We start from the raw sequence: 21,672 nt of genomic DNA, 5'->3' as shown, positions 1-21,672 counted from the left end.
GAAAAAAAGTCAATAATCCTTTAAGATTTCTTAGTTATAAAAAACACCTTTTATAATTCTGGTGAAATTAAATCTCTAACAGTCTCTTTTTTACTCAGTTGCAGATCCTTTTTTCCTAAAGTCATAAGATCTAATTTGTCATGCTTTTTCAAAATAAAATTTTAATTTTGGATTAATAGAAAAGTAAAACAAAAAATAAAAACAAGTTCTGTGTACCCTACACCTAGTTTCCCCTATTATTGTCATCACAAAGTAGCTGATATTAACACCTTATTATTAATTAAAGTTCACTTTTTATTCTGATACAGTTTTTACTTAACTTCGCTTTTCTGAGTCAGGATCTTAGCCAGGAAACCCCATTACACTTAGTCATCATGTCCTCTAATGCCCTGCTGGACAATGACAATTTCTCAGGCTTTCCCTGGTTTTGGTCACCATGACTGTGTTGAGAAATTTGGTCAGATGATTTGTAGAATGTTCCCCTTTCGTGGCTTCTTCAGCATTTGCCTCCAGATTACACTGAGATTGCTTGCTGGGGGAGGTTGGGAAAGGAACACTAGAGAGGTGAAGTGCCATTCTGATGCCATCCTCTCAAGGGTGCCCACTGTCAGTATAACCATTCACTGGAACACCAACTTGCCTACCTTGCTCCGCTGTGGAGTTACCTCCTGCCTCCCTCACCCTTCACACTTGGCTCTTCCATAAGATATCCAAGTGTCAAACTCACACTCAGTGAGGTGGGAAGTCACACTCCAGTTCATTGAGCAGGGAGCAAAACTTCACATTACACTAAGTGATTTTTTGTGAATCTTATTTTTTTTTAATCATTTAGAGGATTGGGGAGTCCCAGGATGGAATGCAGGCAAAGGCAAAATAATCTAAGTGTATTGCAAATGTTGAAGTGCTCTCAATAAAAGGAGTGGAAGAAAGTTACTAAAGCAACCTTGGAAATAAATTCAGACTATAAACCTAAATGCAAAAGGAATTATATTAATCACTGCCCTCTGATTAATTAACTTGTGTATCTTAGGTGTAGTGTTTAATTTTAAAAGCTGTATTTATTTACTATTTATTTGACAACAGAGGATAGAAAAGAGAGAGAGAGAGAAATCTTCCATCTTTTGGTTAACTGTGCACATGGCTGCAATGGCTGGAGCTCATCCAATCTGAAGTCAGGATCCTGGAATATCATCTGGGTCTCCCATGTGGATGCCAAGGACACAAGCCCTTGTGTCAGCATCCACTGCCTTCCAGGTGCACCAAGAGGGAGTTCTATTAAAGCTGAGCAGTCAGGACTTGAGCTAGGTTCTGATGTTTGTTGACAATGCAATTGGTGGTTTAACCATTGAGCCACAACATTGGTCCCAGTATTGTTTAATTTAAAGTCATTTGATATGCACTGGAATTGAAAAAAATTAATGAATGGATGACAGATGTCGGTAGGCAGGGTTTCTCACTGTTAAAATCCAAAGCTACAAATGGGAAAGGCTTGAATGTTCCCAATAGTACTTGATTTGAATCGGAAACATCAGTATAAACTCATGTTTATTTTAATAGAGATATAAATGAATACATAGAGAAGTACTTATAGATATGTACACTTATACATTTTAGAACATGCATACTCTTCTTTTTTTTATGGACTGAGAAGACCTATACATAGTAACATTCCAGTAGTAAAATGATCTTGGTTTCAGACACTATGCTACAATAAGGGAGTCAGGACCACTTATAAAAATGGCTGACTTTAGGACTGGGTCAAGAGATAGACAAGGTAAGCCTGCAATAGGAAGTGGTAAGGACTTAATACACAACAGTGGCAATGTGAAAAAAATAAAATCAGTCCAAATGCAAAAATCTATCCCTTCATGTAAAAGATATAAGAATCAACAGACTCAGCATAGCAAGCTAGCCCTCACCTGTAGTGCTGGCATCCCACGTGGATGCTGTTCCATGTGGGCAAGTCCTTGGGCCCCTGTAGCCTCGTGGTAGATTTGCAGGAAGCTCCTGGCTCCTGACTTCAGATTGGCCCAGTGCTAGATATTGCAGCCACCTGGGGAATAACTAGAGGATGGAAGATCTGTCTCAGTCACATCTCTCTGTAACTGTGCTTTCTCAACTCAAAAAGTACAACTTAAAAAAAGAAAGTCAGCTGAAATAATTGGAGTAAGAAAACAGATAATCCAGTATTGAATTATGGCTCAAAATAGAAAATCAATATAATGTGACCATTTTGATTAGAACAAGTAACGAATGAAATCAACAAATAGCAAATATTCTCCGTGTGGTATAATTACAAATACCTTTAAAAGATCTAATTTTGCACCTCCAGTTGTCATTTCAATATCATAAAAAACGTTTTTTAAAGATTTATTTTATTTTTAATTGAAAAGTCAGATATACAGAGGCAGAAAGACAGAGAGGAAGATCTTCCATCCACTGATTCACTCCCCAAGTGGCCGCACTGGCCAGAGATGATCTGATCTGAAGCCAGGGGCTTCTCCAAGTCTCACACACAGGTGCAGGGTCCCAAGGCTTTGGGTCATCCTCAACTGCTTTTCCAGGCCCTAGCAGGGAGCTGGATGCGGAGCAGGACTGTCGGGGTTAGAACCACTGCCCATATGGGATCCTGGTGCAAGGTGAGGACTTTAGCCACTAGACTACTGTGCTGGGCCCTCAATATCATAGAAAATTTTATGAATGAAAATTCTTGTTCTTGAGCAAGATGCTAAGGCTGCAGGCAACTGTAGTTGTTAGGAACAAGCTTAGGGTCATATAAAACCATCAGAGGGCAGATTTTCGTGTATTCTAGCCCTGCATTTCCTTGATGATCTCTCTCTGGAAACTGACACTTACTCCTATTTAGCTCTGAAGAGTGCACACTCTCGAGTCTCTGCAGATTGACTTGAATGACTGTGTGTGTGTGTGCTTGTACAAGAGTACATCCCTTCCACACACGCACAGTCCACATGGAAAATCTTCGCTCTGGTTTGTAGCTGAAGCAGGATTTCAGTGTTCACCCACTTACTGACTAGTGAAAAATGCTGGGTTTCTGTCACGCTCCTGGTCACTCATCACGGCTTACTCACCGTGTGTGAGGACTGCGGTGACTCCGTCTCAGACACCCTGCAGACCCATCCATAAAATGCTCATTCATGGAGTGATGGGCTGTGTGACTAATGCCTGTGAGCATTTACAGTAGGTTTCTCAGTAGTAGGCACCCATAATAACCTGTTTCAGAAAGCAAAACAAACACAACTATAAAACCTGTTTCATCTTTTGTCTAAGGATGTTTTTACAGCCCCAACACAATTGAAATGGTGATGTTACATGGTTCAGACCTTGGTTCTGCTTGCCTGTACGCTTTCCAGCCCATCTGGGAAGCTGGAAATGAAGAGTTTTTCCCAGAGAAGCTTCTTAGAATGAAGGGTCATCACATACCATCCTCCTGTCTCCCAGAAATACCAGGTTCCAGTGTGTGTTCATAAAGCCTCGAGTGACAATTCTGTTTTTAACCCTTCCCTTTCTTTGCCTGTGGAAACGAAAATTCTTAGTATAAACAGGAATTTGAAAAAGGAGCAATTCTTAAGAAACCCAAATTAGATTTAGATGAACTAACTGATGGGTCTTTAGAAATTATGTATCTTTTCCATACCAGCCAGATAGAGTAGAAATCAATTTGATATGTTACAAAACTTGTCACAAAATGTTGATAACTAGATTAAAATATTGCTTTTCCACATCCTACGAAGTTGGAAGACAACTCCACACACCTATAACGATATGCCTAAAAAAAGTTGGTGATGCAATTATTCTTGATGAACTGAATTTAATAAAGGATCAAAGACACATTTAAAATTTGTTCATCCCTGTTTTTGGCCAACATTTTATGCTAGTCTGAAATGTGAAACTTTTGCAAAGTGATAAAATAATAAAATTGTTTCTGTATCATTTTTGTAATTTCTTTTATATAAGGGAAATGTTTCCCTTTCCAGGGTCATAGAAACATCTGAAAAAAGGTCAATGTCAGGTTAACAGACCATGGCATTTAGATTAGTCGTCTGAACTATTTGAGGTCAGCATTCAATATAGCCTCGAGTGTTTGTATCCGCTGTGGGTTAAGTGCCTGTCGTTGGGCACTTAACAAGCTGTGGATTGTGTGCAGTTGGGAAGAAGGAGACTAGCCTGGTGACTCTCTTACCAACCACTCAGCCTCTTCCCCTTCTCCCTCAGGGGATCCTGTCCACCAGACTATTTTGTTTATATCAGTAACCAAAACACATGAGTCACCTTTATAGCATTGAATGAAGAAGCGACTCTCTGAAACCCTCTACCTGACACTTACAAAATGACACACTATGCCAGACTTTCAGAGTTCACACTACCTTTCACACAGCTACTGATAAATATATTTGGGGAATCTTTCCCCCATGGTCTATCTCCATGTTGAATGTCAGTCTTAGACTTTCGCTTTCTTTTTGTAGGAATGGTCGCTTCTGGCTCTATGAAGAATCCTGTCACTGAAGCTGGCATTTCATTTATACAGCACCAATTGGTAACCTGGCTGCTCCATTTCCCATCCAGCTCCCTGTCAATGGCCTGCACAAAGTAACAGGACATGGGACAAGTGTTTGGAGCCTCCTGGTTTTGTCCTGGAAGTTATGGGCATTTGGGGAGTGAACCAGTGGATGAAGATATCTTTCTCTCTCTTCAAATCTTTCTCTAACTCTGACTTCAAAGTAAATAAATACTTTTTTAAAATAAGAAGAATCCGGTTATTGTTAGGGTTTCCACCATTAAGGCAATGCATTAAAAATTATTTCCTGTGTTACAGTTATTTCATTAGATGACTTAATAATTAAGGTAGTCTCATTGTTAAAGTAGGAAAATGAGGGAAGAAAGAGTGAAGAAAGAAAGAACTAAAGAGTCAAGTCATTATAAGGAAAGGATATAGTAGAAACTAACATTAAACGAAGAGAACATTGTGCTACAGTTTGAATAGGATTTGCTTTCAATTTCAAACAGGGCATCTAAATCTCAGCGTTACAAGTCAATGGAATTAAGAGGGTGGATGCTTAATCTAACAGTGCTGTTTAAAGGGCAGTCCTTGTGGGACATTCTGTATAACTGGGGGCATGAATTGAGAAGGTTGTTCTCATGACCACATTGGTTACAAGAGTCTAAGTCAGGCCCAATTGTTCTCTCTCCTGCTCAGCCTTGTAAATCTTTCTCTGTGCATTTATCATCCGCTGCCCTCAGAGAATGCCAGACCAATGGGCCATTCCCTCTGGAACTTTGAGCTATAGGAACCTCTGTCTTTCATAAATTGCTTATCTCAGGTGTTTTGTTGTAGCTTTGAAATCTGGTTAATGCCCTCTGGCAAAAGAGCTTTCTAGTCACCTTGAGATGATTGCCCAAATTTTAGCACTTAAAAAGTTACACATTACATTGAAAAATACTTAAAATATCAATTTATTAAGGAAGTATGCATCTTTCATGTAATTACTGAGTTACTGACAATCATTGTCACCAGAGCAGGGAATTTTGAGAAAGAATTGCTTCCGATAGTTCTAGCGATGAAGAAAGGTACTCACTGTTTTTGATTATGCTTGCAAAAAGGGAACAAGTTATGTTCTCCAATGAAACTGACACAATGAGAAAATTTTACTTAAAAAAGGAGAAATGCATAGCAGATTAATTCATTGTCTTCAAAATTGCTATCCTGTTAGGGTTATAATACTAGAGTGAAAACCAAGAGTGCCTATTACTGCCAATTATGACGTTAGTCTGGTAAGACATTGTCAATTATTTTTCTGTTCTCACAACTGGTCAAAAGTCCAATCTACTTTCTAACTTGCAATGCCAGACTTGGAAATCCTTTCGCTATTTCTGTAAAGTCTGTATCAAAGCATAAAATGTGCTTGTATTTTGGAATGCATGCTGCATATGCCAAAGAGGAACTAATAAAGGGTGGTGATTAATGCATCCCCAAATATTCTAGGAATTAGTCTTGTCTAGTTATTTCATCATACATTAGCAGAATCACAGTTAGAGAGTTTTCTAAGAGAGGGAATAATTAAGAAGCAATTTGGGTTGTAAGGGAATAGTATCAGATGAACAGGTTAACAGAGCACTTTGGGTCCCCTGTGAAGATCAACCCTTTAGAAAGATTCAAACTCCCTGAATTTCACAAAGCATTGCTATGATTTTTGTAGGAAATGGCACCCCAAATCAGGTAGATGTTCCCTAAAGTCTTAAGTTAATGACAATAAAAGAACTGGAACATAATCTGATCATGTGTTTAGGAGATGATTCTAGAGGAGGCCCTGAGGCCAAAGAGTGGCTTCCTCAGAAGCTAGTTCTCATGAGAAAGGTAACTATGAACACTGAGAGGGGCCCAGCCTCTCGCTATCTCCTGATTCACCACATGATCATCCCTCAAGCAACATTCACCATGGCCGTCCTCTGTCCAGGCTGGACAATTGACCCAGCATGGCCCACCTGATCTTAGGATGGGCATCTCCCAATTTTGAGCACAAGTAAACGTCCTTCTATCAGAAGCAGTTGTGCTTAGATATTCTATCATTGTGATGAGAAGCTGACTAACACAAAGATTTCCTCAGATTTGCCAAATAAGAAATTGTTGAAAATTATTCCAATAAAAAAAAAGCCATTGTCTACGTCTAACTAAATCATTCATTTTAACTGTATGGTTCAAGATATTTTGAAAATAACAGTAAATGTACAAAATTAACAATATGATACAGATGTAAAGCTAAGTACATGTAATTATGGATATTCAGAATATTTAAAATACTTGTGAGGGTTATTCCAGAGAAGTAACAATTAAATAAGGTATCATGGGACAAAGATTAGAGGAGCTATCAGGGCATTGAGCCTGATATCCACGAGCCGTTTTTTCCTTGAGATGATTCTCAATTTCAATGCTGCATAAGCTCTCATAGAGAATGAATTCCATCTTCGAATCATCTTAATCCATAACTGATTTACTATGATTTCCAAGAGTTGGTACCTCAAGCCTAGACTCTTAATAGAAACAAGAGAAAAATCATCCTTAGAGGAAGATGTCATAGAGCTTGGAATTACTTTAAAAATTCCTCACATGTAATGCCCATCACTCAATCTAAAACAACTACACGTAAAAGTAAACAAGACTGAACTCCTCTGTCAGGATGTAGTCCCTGCAGGTGATCACAAGAACCAAGGCTGGGAGTAGCCCAGAACAGACCAGGTTGCAGTACCCGTGGGCACATGTGTGGCTCAGGTCCAGGGTTGGGCCAGGCTGGGCCAGTTCATAACACCCAGTGACAGATGTGAGAACCAGGATAGGGTGCACGACAGGCCAGGTTGGGCTGCAAAAACCAACCAGTTGACATTAGGAATGGGACTTGGCTGGCTGTGCCAGGCTACAGGTCCTGCTGTCCATAAGACTGTGAGGCAGGCAGTGCCAGTCTGGGCTTCAGCACTCATCAGTATACATGAGACCTTTCGGGGGAGGTGTGCCAACTCAGTAAGTGAACGGTGTGGGTCTGGAGAATTGGGACCAGGGACAGAGTAGGCTAAGCAAGGATACAACACACATTGGCCTGCCTGTGAATGTGTTTAAGGGAGAGCAAAACTGGGCTATCTGACTGTATCTACTGGTGCATGCATGAGCCAGAGTGCAGGCAGGCTGGTCAGGCTTTGCTGTCACATCACCTGGCAAGTGCTGGGAATGTGGGCAAGTCCTGTCAAGTTAGACTACAGAACTACCTGGAGAATCAAGACCTGGGACTGTAAGTGGGTCCAGCAGGGAAATAGTGGGTACCTCTCTTATGGTCTTCAACTCCCACTGGTGAGCATGAGAACTAGGACTGAGAGTGGGCCTGACTGGACAGGTGCCAGCATGAATATGGACTGGATAGTGGAGTCATTTAAGTTGAGCTAAACTTCAATGCCATTGATGTGCATGAGATCTGAATGGGATGTGGGACATATTGTACCAGTCTGCTGCACATAGTGGTAAACAGAGGAACCAGGGCTGGGGGTAGGCCTGGTGGGGATTATTGGAGGTTTCTCTGAGTAGGCAGTTTATGCTGGTGTACATGAGAGCCAAGTATGTAGTTGGTTGGGTAGGTCTGGGCCATAGCATCCATTGGTTTGCATAAAAGATGGGAGTGGAGACAGAACTGACCCAGCAGTTGCAAGTATCAGTTTGTGCGTAGGCTGATGGGAATGATGGACTGAACCGACCCCGTACTTGCAGGCACACACGATAGTCAGGTCTGAGATCACCTCAGCTAAGGTCCATATGGGGCCTGCAGAGGACATCTGGTACCATAGCAGAGGAATGAAGACAAAACAAATTTGTCAACTAATCCAGCGAAGTGTTGACAGTGAATATCTGGGTGAATATATATTCTAAGGTGGGCTATGTCAGCCAATGAACCTTGGAAGGATTTCCTCATGCCTGGATGGCCAGACTGACAGCATTTCAGAGCTAGTGAAACCACTTAAACAGAACCCTGGGAGTGTGCTCCACAACAGGGACCCTTGGAATAAGTTGGGTGGCTGTTTTCCCTCCTTGGGTACCAAGGTGGTTGGGAGGCTGGGTGTAGCTTCTCCCCTTATTTCCCTCCTTTCCCCAAATGCAGGAGAAAATAAGAAAATTTGGAAACAATGGTCTCATTTACATTTTCCTAATCCTTGGTCCCTCCCACCCTGATCAACTATGTAAACATCAAGAATAAAAAGTAAATTTAAAAAAGTAAACAAGACTAAAAACAAGACTGTAAAAATAAATGACAGGCTACAGAAACAGTGATTAGGAACCTATCAGACACTTACTGATTTATTTTTTTTTTAGGTTTGACATAATTTTATCTTATATTAAGGCAAATATGTGATATCTGACCTTTTGGGATTGGTTCATTTCCCTTAGCATAATGGTTTCCAGTTGGGCCCATTTGGCCACAAAATAACGTATTTCTTTTTTTTAAATACCTGAGTAATATTCCATAGAGTATATGAACCACAGTTTCCTTATCCAGTCTTCTGTTGATGGGCATTTCGGTTGCTTCCAAGTTTTTGTAATTCTTGATTGTGCTGCTATGAACATAGGGGTGCTAAACAAATGGGACCACATCAAACTAAGAAGTTTCTGCACAGCAAAAGAAACAGTCAATAAGGTAAAAAAGCAATTCCCAGAATCGGAGATCTTTATACACTATACAGGAGATAAGCGGCTAATCTCTAGGATATACAAAGATCTCCAGAACAACCAAAACAACAAAACAAACAAACCAGTCAAGAAATGGGCAGACACTTTACAAAGGAACAAATCCAAATGGCCAACAGACATATGAAAAAATGCTCAAGCTCCCTGCAAATAAGGGAAATCCAAATAAAAGCATCACTGAGATACCACCTAATGCCAGTAAGAATGGCTCATGTACGAAAAACCAACACTTGCTGGTGAGGATGCGGGGAAAAGGGAACCCTTCTGCTATGGTGGCACTGCAGGCTGGTGCAGCCTCTGTAGAAATCAGTATGGAGAACACTAAAACAACTGAAAATCTGCATACCATATGATCCAGCAATAGCACTTCTAGGAATATATCCAAAACATCTGTTACATGATTTTAATTTTCTAACAGGTTCAGGATAGTTCATAGACATAATTATGAGTATAATCATATGCCCTTTCTCCTTCCTTCCCTCCTTTGCTCAGGCCACTGTCGCTTTCTTATCTCACAGATTTTCACCATTCTGACAGGAGTGAGATGATATCTCATTGTGACTTTGGTTTGCATTTGCCTCATATTAGGTGATACTTAGCATATTTTCACATATGTAGTATTTTTAATTCTTCTTTTGAGGATTATTTATTTAAGTCATTCATTCAGTGTTTAATTGGATTGGTTTTGTTGCTGTCATGAAGTTTTATAAGTTGGTATTATACTCAGACTACTAAACCTTTGTCAGGTAGCCCACAGTATTTTTCCCCATTCTGTTGGATGTCTCTTTATTCAAGAGATTATTTTCTCTGCTGTGCAGAATCTTCTGAGTTTTGTACCATCCAATTTGTTAGTTTTCATTTTCCTACCTATGTCTTATTTTCATCCGAGAATTTGTCATCTACACCAATGCCTTGATGTGTTTCTCCTACATTTTTTTTTTCCCAGAAACTGCAAAATCTTAGGTTTTAAATGTAAATCTTTTATTCAACTTGAGTTGACTTTTATAGAGATATGGATCTAATTTCACCTTTCTGCAAGTATTCATCCAATTTTGCCAACACCATTTGCTGAGATCACTTTACTCCAATGTATGGTCAGGGCACTTCCGTCAAAGCTCAGCTGGCTGCATGTACGTAGATTAATTTCAGGCTCTCTGTTTTACTGATCTATGTGTCAGTTTTAATTCCAGTACTATGCTGTTTCAATTATTACTGTTTTGTAGTATTCTTTGAAGTACGCTATTGTGATGCCTCCAGCTTGATTTTTTTCCCCTCAGAATCACCTGGGTTAGTTTGAGTCTTGTGATTCCATATGAATTTATTTATTTTTTTTTCAAAATCTGTAAGGAGAACACCATTGGTAATTTGATAAGGATTGCATTGAATTTGTTCCTTGCCTTAGATAGTGCAGACATTTTATTTATACTTATTTTTCCAATACATGCACAAGAAATGTCTTTCCATTTTTTGTGTCCTTATTGATTTCTTTTGCCAATATTTTATAATTTGTATTGCAAAGATCTTTTACTTCTTTTATTACATTTATTCCCAAATACTTGATTGTTTTTGTGGCTGCTGTGAAAGGGATTTTGTTCTTGATTTCTCTTTCAGTGAGTTAATCATTAGTATATAAAAAGCAATAAATTTTGTGTATTTATTATGTATCCTGCAATTTTGCTCAATTGGTTTAAAAGTTCAGAGAACTTTTAGTGGCATTTTCACATTTTCCCAAGTATGAAGTCAGGTCATCTGCAAACCTCGATATTTTGGCTTCCTCTTTTTATATTTAGATGCCTTTTACCGCTTTGTCCTTTCTAACTGCCCTAGATTAAACTTCTCCCAACTCAATATGATGTTGGCATTGGTTTGTAGCCTTCGTAATTTTGAAGAAACCTTGAATCTTATCAACTGCTTTCCTTGTGTGACCATATGATTTTTGTTCTTCATTTTGTTGATATGATTTATGATGCTTATTAATTTGTTTATATTGACCCACCTTGTATTTGGGGGATAAATTTGACTTGATCATGATATATGATCTTTTTGATGTGGGTTTGAATTGTTTGTTACTGTTTGATTGAGAATCTTTGTACTTATGCTCATCAAGGACATAGGTCTGTAGCTTTCATGTTGTGTGTTTGTTCAGCTTTGATAATAGCACGATAAAGAGTTTACCAAGTTTCCATTCTAGTTAATATTTTGAAATTGTTTGAAAACTATTAGAGTTAGCTCCGCTTTAAATGTTTTTGTAAAATTTAAAGCCATCAAACCCTGGATTTTCCTTGATGGAAAACTTTGAGCTACTGCTTTAATCTCATTGCGTATTATGAATATTTTTAGATTGTCCATATGCTCTTGCTTTAATCTTGACAGGTTGTATCTATCCAGGAATTTATCTCTTTTTTTGAGGCTTTCCAGCTTATTAGCACATAGTTTTTCATAGTAGCATCTTATGATCCTTTGGATTTCAGTGGTGTTAGTTATAATGTCTCTTTTTCCCTCTTTAATTTGTGTGAATTGCTTCTTGTTTTTTAGCACAGCTAAAGGTTTATCTATTTTGTTTATCATTTCAAAAAACAGATTTATTTTAACCTATTGACTTTTTGTATATAAGTTTCATTTTCATTTATTTTTGCTCGGATCTTTGTTATTTCTTTTCTCATTTTAGGTTTGATTTGTTCTTATTTTACCATGTGTTTGAGATCCATCATTAGATCTTTTGAGACATTTTTCTGTTTTAAGTAAGCACTTAATGCTATAAACATCCCTCTTTATACTTCTTTTGCTGTATCCCACTGGATTCAATATGCTGTTTTCTTTTCCATTTATTTCAAGAAAGTTTTTTATTTAAAAAAAAATTTCTTTGGTGACTAATTTATTCAGCAGTATGTTGTTTTTAAATTTCCATGTGTTTATCAGTGTTCTATTGTTCTTGTTAACTTTCAGTTTTATTCCATTGTGGTCTGAGAGGATACATGGATGATTTCAAATTTTAAAATGTTTACTGAGACTTGATTTGTGGTTTATAATTTTTCCATCCTAGAAAATGCCCCATATACTGATGAGAAGAATGTGTATTCTATACTCTTTGGTAAAATGTCCTGTAAATGCCCGCTAGGTCCATTTGCTCGATAGTTATGTTTCAACTCTGATCGATCTTTATTGGTTTTCTGTCTAGGTGATCTGGCCATCAATAAGAGTGGGCTGTTGAAGTCACTCACTGCTATTGTATTGGAGTATATCTCTCCATTCGGTCTGACAGTATTTCTGTATGTATGAATGTAGTTTTATTTTGCATGCGCAAATATCTATGCTATGTCTTCTTGCTGAATCAAGCCTTTTATTGAGTGTAATATCCTCAGGCATCCCATCAAATCTCCAGAATTTATTGAAGACAAATTTGATATCTAGATGTCCTTAGTTGAAGATATTTGAACTCATTCATGTTTGGTGTTTATCTATATTGCATAAAGTTACTTCACAGTGGTCCTCTGCTTCTGAAGCTACTGGCTTAATTTGGCTACATGTTGTTTAAGCAGAATTTCTATTTTCTTTTTGGCTGGGCACACCAAATAAAAGGGACTTATAACAAAAGAAAAGCAATCAGCTAAACCACAGGTGTTTTAGATCCTACAGAGTACTTACTGAATATGAATACAGGTGATAGGCTTTCTAGGAAAGTTAGCAAATGATAACAGCATTTAAGAGGATGAGGATTTTTTTTTTTACTGGTAAGAGGAATTTCTATGAGAGAGATGCCAGGCAAAAATGAAAATTTAATGAATAGATGACAGGCCATTTTGATACAAACACATAATATCTTAATTTCCTTCATGTTGGACGTTTACATTTACTGATTATTTTGCCTTGTGCTGTAAGCATTTGCTACTTTTATTAAAAGTAATACTTCTTTGCATTTTATAACTTTTTAAATGAATAGAATAATAACATTATGCTTGTACTATTTTATGTGGCATTTACAAACAATACAAATTTCTCATTGCATAGACTCATTGCAATATTCTCTATTTGGTATCACTGTGTGTAATTTCTGTCCAGAATTGTGTATTTTTCTTAATGTAATGAACTCCTTTTCATTAAGAATCTTTACTTATAAAATATAAGGTACTTGGTGGCCAGTGACAAATAGACTGTAGTACCTGTGTATTGGCATTGAAGCGTATTTGTGTTGTCTTCCCCAGAGAAAGTCTTAGTAAAAGTAGTGTCTGCTAGAAAAAGGATTAAATCACAATAAGACCACAGGAAAATGAATTCTATTCTGTAAGAACCTAGCTAAATGTCCTGAACACCAAAGATGCTCAACCAATATTGTTGACTTGAATTGCAAATTGATTTAGTGTGTTTTACAAAATGAGAGCATCCTTCTATACAATTGTTCATGTTGGAATTGATCAGTTGATTTGTTTGTTTGTTTACTTGTGTTGAGTCTTTAAATGTGCCAGGTATTTTATAAACAGGTGCTTTTCCCATTGTCTTTCTTCTCTCTTTTATATTAGCTCTTCTAAGGCTATACATCTAATGCAACTAATACATCTTTTCTACTTGGGTACTAATTCCTTGGAGTCTGATTGTAGCCATAGCCATTGTCTTGCCCTGTGGCCTTGGCTCTGCTGGACTGGAAAGCAGCTGGTTGTAGTGGTGTGTGAGCTTCTTGTGCTGCTTCATTCCTGATTCACTGAATCAGGTTTTCTGAGGATGAATTTCAGAATATTATTTTTTAAAACCACTGAAGGTTTTGAGGACCAATCAGATATGAGATGCCCTAGCCCAGAAATTTCCTTCCCATTTTCCTAGTCTATGCTTGCTCTGAGCAGAGTTGCTGGATACCCTTATCCTTGGCCAGCCATTCTGCAGACCATCACCAACACTGGGATCAAAAAGCAATGCTTGAGGTTTTATTGTGGTGTATGAATTTTTAAACCACCTTTATTTCATGTCATAGGAGAAGTACTGTTAAACTCTTAAGTAGTGGAGAAGATACAACTACCATGTAAATATAAGAAGGGGAAGGGACAGCTAAGATAGGTGACTTCATGAGGTTGGAAGTGAAACTAAGGAAGATATATGACAATGTAACCCTAGCTGTCCCTTGAAATCTTAGCTCCCATTAAGTTCACAGCCATACGGAAGTGTTAGATGTGGTAGTCTGAGATGGAGAGCCTTAATGGACCAAATGCAGCTGGAAGATCAGGAAATATACTTTTATCTACAAATCTGAAATAGATATGTGTATGCACACATGCATTCATATATATGTAATTACATGTTACAGAGCAAATAAATTCTTAAGATACAGAGTATTTGTACTTAATGAAACAATTTTATGACCCTATGTATTTTTATTTTAAGATTTATCTTATCAAATGAAGCTATAACATGGTCCAATTCTTACTAGCCAAAACCTCAATATGTATACCAACTAGGAATATACACAGCTTCAAATAATAGAAAATGTGACATGATTTTCCTGAATCTCAATATGTTAAAGATTTCGGGGTGAGCCTGTCCCGGTTCACAGGCCTTTTGCTCCTGTTGGAGGAAGGACAACTGCTGCAGCTTCTGAGATGATGCCCGTGGCCTTCCAGGCTGTGAGAGAAGAGTCAAGGCTAGCTGCACCCACGTTGGAACAGCCAAGCCCGCTCATGCTGATGTCCAGCAGAATTCTGCTGACCTCTTGCTATGAAATATGGGTACCTTTACTAAAAAGGAATTTGTGAAATAGATGAGTCTCAAATTTCAAACTGTATTACTAAGACTTTTTACTCTCTTTGCTTTTCATTCTTCCTCACAGTTTAAAAGACATTCCTTCTCTTTTTGGTCAAGCTAAATTTTAAGGTTCTCATGATGGTCTGCTTGGTAATTAAAGCTGCAATGACATCTTCTTTACATAATTAATTCCTCATTTTTAATCATTTGTATGCACATTTTGTGCCATTGAAGCATAGCATTTATACACTGCTGTATTGAAAGCCCACTTTTTTTTCTTCCATAGCTTATCTCAAAAAATAATTTATTCTCCCAATTCCTTCATTTCTAGAACAGTGTCGTGCCTGGAAACATGTGCTGAATGGAAATGGAGATAGCTGTAGGCTGTGTCGTTGTTCTCCACTACGCAGAGCATCATGTACAGAGCTCTGTCAGCAACTGAATTGTTGCATGACACTGCTGCCTTTGTGTGTGCACTGAATGTTTACTGAGGCTTTGCATACTTCATAGGCACACAAAATACAAGGGCTACAAGTATGCATCCCAGCTGTAGGCCCTATGGATTTCAGCTATCTCGGGTGAAAGATTGGACTCGTGTGGTTTGTACAGCATCCAAGACATTTTCCCAAGGAAACTAGTGGTTAGTTTGAAGCAACAACATTCCACTTCTTAGAAGAGCTGCCAGGAAAGGAGCGTGCTGGGGGAATGGGTATGGAAAAGCATGAGTCCTGAGAGTATGTGGTCCAAACTACAGCTGTGGAAGCCTGTTGTGCAAGCGCTAGATAAACACCTGAACAGGCAGTGAATGAGTGAAGGTTCCTTTATGAGGAAAGAATCCGCAAACTACTTACTTTGGGTCTTTCTCTTTCCTACTCCTCATCCTTCTGCTTCAAGTTATTTTTGTGTTCATCTCACACTTTCTGTCTTTTTCAGACATGAGTTGACAAATCAGTGAGACAATTTTTACTGGCACTTACATCTTTCTCCTGATGGTTATGGCCCTGAAACGTATGTGCAAAATACATTAGTTTGAAAACAACCACAAATAGTGAAATGATGATTCAGGAACCACGGGGGTCAAAAAAAAAGCATAAAACAACGAAGAGTAAAGAGACAGGATTTAACAAGCATACGGAAGAAAAGTTAAGCTGACACACATGGAAAGTGAGAAAAGCCAAGTTACAATAGGAAAATTGAAATGTCAAAAATAAACCCTGCCTCTATCTTCATGGCATAATTTTCAACGTGACACATTTTTGTTTTTCAAGTCATAACTATGTCTCCAAATAAAGTTGAATTTGAGGAGAGAAAATGCCACCAAAAATAACCGTGGGCTCATACAACTTAATTTTCGCTTTAAACTGCGTAGTATATAGTCAGGGCAGCTGATCACATAGATAACAATATAGTGCACATCCACGCATCAATATGTGATTCATTTATTTTTCCAAATGTTATTGTCATTCATAAGGGACAGAGGCTCTTCTTGGATAAAAAAGTTTTCACTGGTAAGTTGCCACATTCATCTTCCAAATCATTGGGTTATTTTGGTCTTCAAAGTCCCTTGATCCTAGGCAGTGATTCCTAAATAGTCAATAAGGGCATATTGCCAAGTAATTACTTTTAATCTTTCAGGGACATTTTTTTAAACTTTCTAGAAGGAAAGACAGATAAGCACAAATTTTGGTTCATAAAAGTCCTCCACAGAGAATAAATGGGGAAATACATCACCATAATTTTTATCAAAAGAAATCTGCTAATATTCAAAAATCAAAATGGCTTTAAAAAAATCCATAAAAACTCCATTTTTATGGGTTGCAGCATGTTCTGTGACCTAAAAGGAGGAAAGAATAGATTGTCATAGATTATTCAAATCCCTTACTTGTAGCATAAGACTTCTTCCTGTAACATGGAAAACCGAGATTCTGTTTAACAATAAAATGCAAACTTCCATTTTTAAGATTTAAAAGTTACAACCAGAAATCCTACTATGAGTTATATACACAAGAGAAATAACAGGTACACACAAAAAAATCTTATCAGCATTCATGGTAGCATTATTCATAATTGTAAAAAATGAGAACAACACAAATGTCTGTCAACCAATGAACAGATAAATAATATGGTACATTTAAATGATGGAATATCACCTAGCATGTTCAGAAGTGAAGAACTGGTTTGTACCACAAAATAAGAGAATCTGGGGACCAGTTCTAATCTCAGAGGCCTTGCTTTCCATCCAGCTCCCTGCCTGTGGCCTGGGAAAGCAGTCGAGGACGGCCCCAAACCTTGGGACTCTGCACCCGCGTGGGAGACCCAGAGGAAGCTTTGCTTCAGATCGGCTGAGCTCCAGCCGTTGCGGCTGCTTGGGGAAGGAATAAACGGACAGAAGATCTTCTCAGTCTCCCCTCCCCTCTGTATACCTGACTTTCAAATAATAAAATAAACATTTTTTAAAAGATAGAGATCAAAAGAGTCAAGTTAAATAGAACAAAAAGATTAATTAACAAAAAGCTTGAATGTGTTATTCTTTCAATACAGAGTCTCATTTTGCAACTAAACCAAAACCAAAGCTATAGAGATTCTCAGGGCATGTCTGTTAAGGCGGAACTGATTGTCTAGGTCCCTGCTGTCTTCTTTCTGAAATCCCCTTCTCTTGAGAGTGTCTTGCAGGTACTCCACGCCCTTATGGAGTTTTTCAGTTTTCTTTTTCTGAGCCTGTATCTGCCTCCATTCCGCCTTAACTTCACCAAGCTTGAAATGTAGGAATCCAATTTTCAACTTCTGTCAGTTCGCTCAAAGAGTGACTCACCACAGGTGCAACTTGAGGCCTCAGGTGGAGACAAGCAGAGATATCATGAGCTTACAGGGAGATGCCTTGAACTTGTCAATGATAGTAGAGTGGGGAGCATGGATAATGGCCCCATTCTTAATCCTTAGCATGGTTTCTGGGCCAACTGGCAGCCTCTACCGCCGTGGTTACACGGCAGGATATTCATTCTCTTGCTTGGAGCAATCTGCAGAATGCTGAATCATGTATGGAAATCCTGGAGATGTTGGTTAGATCAGTGAACACATCTCATGTTAAGTCAGATACTATTCACTAAGTTTTAGCTTCAAGTTGGCTGAATTTCAAATCCTTAGTAATGATCCGATGAAGCATTAAATCCTATGCTGCCTTCACAGTCATTTGTTCAGCTGGAGTATCAGATTCTGTTTTGTAGACAAGCTCCTGTTCGTACCCTTTTTAGATGCTTTCTGCTTAGGAGCTGGTTGGGCCTCAGTGCACATGGTTTCCTAGTAGCAGATCCATGTCTGAAATCTAACATCAATCATCAGCAAAAATGAAAAGAAAGAGTCTCATTCTTCCCATCCAGGGTCTATGCCTTTTGTTTTCCTGGCTGTTCCTCAGCCCTGCGGTCTGAGCATCCTCATGTTATACTCATGTGTAATAGGACATCATGGCTCCAACATGGAAGGTCTGAAAACTGCAGTCAAGTAGCCGCTCTCAGGCTAGGTTGCTGTAGCAGCTGTTCTGCTGTGTCCTAAAGAAAAGCCAGCACAGATTCTAGAAGAAGGCCTGGGCATATCAGAGACGGTTTCAGAACATAAATGCACAAAAAGCAATCATGGATTTCTCCCCTCTCGGCTCAGTCATGGATCTTGAGCAATGGCACCAGCTGGTTGGGTCTAAGGACAGTTCCTCCTGGACTTCTTACCCTGCCAGGCGCAGTGAAGTATTTTAACTCTACTAGGAATAAGAGTCAAGTCTACTAAACATACACACCATTTTTCCTGCATTATAGATCACATTTTTATTTGCATGTCCATAATTCATAGAAACAGGTAATAAGATCTCAGCTCTCTTATAAAAACCAGACAGAAAGTCTACAACAATTAGGATAAGCTAGGCCTAGGTTCAAGTCTTGAAAGGCTCTAGAACACACTCCCTGACCCTGTGACATATGTGAGTAATTACTGAGCTCTTACAGGCTCTCACCAAGATACTTATCAGAACATAGGCACTTAATGGATTTTTCTCACTTCTGTAACATTGAGTCTTTATTTGTTAAAAATTGTGTCTTTTAATTCTGTGGGGGTAACTTAGAAATCATGGTGAAATGTAATTCATTTTCATATATAAGCATACACATAATAAGCTTGCATTATTAAACATTTGACAGTGATTTGTTTGTATATGTGTACCTTACACCTTTAAGATGGCTAATGAACACAGTGTTATAGTGTTTTCTAAAAAAGCAAGCTTCTATTTTTGAAAAATTGATGCTTTTCTCCTTGAAATCAGAACCATAGAAAGCTGCTGGAAAGATAATTTCCAGAAAGAAAAAAATTGAGCTGAGTTCTGCTTGTGTTAATATAGTTTAACATATTAGTAATATTTTCTTCCAAATATTATTTACCAAAAGTTTAAGACTTTCTCTGCTACACTAACAAAACTTTCTCTGATTAGTTCTGTAAGTATATGGAGAGAGAGAATATTTAGATTGTGCTATGTATAATTAAGCCTGCTGTGTCCTGGTCTGTAATCACTAGAGACTCTCTTCTGAGAAAACGCTCTTGATAAAAATCACAGTTTATTCTACACTGTGAAGTCTTCAGGGATACAGCCTTCTAGGGTAGAACTGTTTTCTCAGACAGACTAGAAACAATTATCAAGGAACGGATCTCTTCCCATGAACACTTCCTTTATCTGATGTGTATTCATCTATCCTTAGCATCCCGCCTGGAATAACCCCATCACTGGCAGAGCCCAGGGTGCAAAACTGATTTGGAGTTCCTTGTTCAAACAATCTTCTCTTTCTTTCTGTATCTCCCTTGAGCAGCCACAATAATATTTCTGTTTGCTACTTAACAGTTAAGCTTTCTCGGGCATTCAGGTACTGGCAGGTTGAGTGCTGACTCTCCCAGGAACTCCGAGGCAGGCTCTGCCATTTGGTGCAAAGGTAAGTAGCTGATTGCAGTGCTCCCTGCACTTGTGTAGAAGCCTCAAAGGCTATGGCAGTGGCAGGTCATGGTGGATGGATGAGCAAGTTCCACCCTTGCTTATGCTCCATGATGTCTTTGGGTTTCACAACACATACAGTAGACTCAAAGATTAAGACTTTCAAGAGGCAACTACACACCAAAGAGCCCCAGCCATCGGTCCCTGTTGCTGAGCCTGGGCTGCACCGGGGGTTAGCTCAGCATTTGGCTCTTTGACATTCTCTAGGACCCAAGTTGTAGGTGCACTGAGGTGGACAGTTAACTTCAGATGTCAGAAGCAATTTCTTAGTTGTAAGCTGCTGCACTCAAACACAATGTGTGGGGTTGGGAGTTTTCGGTAGAGGATATACGGAGGGCTGGCTGTGACACTGAACTGCAATTCACACCACTCTGATTTCAGGAAGCAGCACACACAGCTACAGCACCCTCTGAGTGATGGTCCTGTCAGAGAAGGCTGCATGATACTGCCAGCAGGTTCACTTGGCTCTGGCTTCATTTAGGTCCTAGGGGCAAGTGAGCTATAAACTGCATGCCTACTAGCCAGTTTCCTTTGCCTCTATAGCGCTGAGCAAAGCTGAGGAAGAAGAGAGGAAGAAACAAAGGATGGATTCCAGGCTAATCTCTCCTTAAGCAGGTGTAAATGGTATCTTTTTAAAACGACGAGCACATCTGACCAGTCATCTGTGTCTTGATTTTATTAGCTTTATTTTTTCTAGTTCATGGTCACATGTGTCTGCACCAGCTTTCTCTCCTGAAACATAAATATAAAATCCTACTCCACAGTTCAATAGCACAGGCACTGTTACGTGTTTTTGCAACAGCATTGTTTTTATTCCCACAATGGAAAAAATATACACGTGACACAAAATATGAAAAATTTAGAACAGCAATAAATGAACATTGTCTTCCCACCCAGAAATAATTACTTAGCATGTTAGCATGCATGTTTTAGTTATTTTTATGTATGTAGCAGTGAGGTATATATTATCCCATTATTATAAATATCTACCTGGTCAAAAATATTTATTTTATAAAGACAAGGTGACAGAGAAAGAGGGACAAACAGAAAAAGCTGAGTCACTCACCAACTGTCCACAAATGTGGGGACTGAGGCAAGCAGAAGTCAGGAGCCAAAAATTCCACCCACATCTTCCATACTGGTGGCAGGGTCCCAGAAAGTTAAGCCCTGAACTGTTGTTTCCCAAGCCATGCACAAATAGAAAGCTAGAATTTGGAGTGGCAGCAGGATCGGAACCCTGCACTCTGATATGGAATATAGGAATCCCAAGTGACTTCTTGCCCTCTGTGCCAAATCCCCAACCAGTAATTTGGATTTCTATCAAGTTTCCCAGTGATGCCGATTCAGCGGGCCCAGGACAGTAATTCATTCCCACTCCACTGAACGTTGTTCTGGGTGTTTTATGCTAGTGAACTGCATTTTGTAGTCCTACTGTGTAGGACTGACATTCAGGAGGGTCCAGGGTCATGAAGCTGGAGGTAGCAATGCTGGCATCTTATGCTAAGGTTGATCATTCCAGCCCGAAGAGTTTTCCACAGGTGTCATGGTCCCTTCAGTTTAGCATCCATAGACAAAACATTCTAGGCATCCTTTTAACTGACACAAAAACATTCCCTAGGTTGTTCACCTCACTCCCATCTAAAGAGGTTAGAGTGTGTTGGGCTGAGGAGACTCGCCTCAGGGG

The sequence above is a fragment of the Ochotona princeps genome, chromosome 1 (genome assembly GCF_030435755.1).
Source record: "Ochotona princeps isolate mOchPri1 chromosome 1, mOchPri1.hap1, whole genome shotgun sequence".
NCBI classification, from domain to species: domain Eukaryota; kingdom Metazoa; phylum Chordata; class Mammalia; order Lagomorpha; family Ochotonidae; genus Ochotona; species Ochotona princeps.
This window is presented reverse-complemented; position numbering follows the sequence as displayed.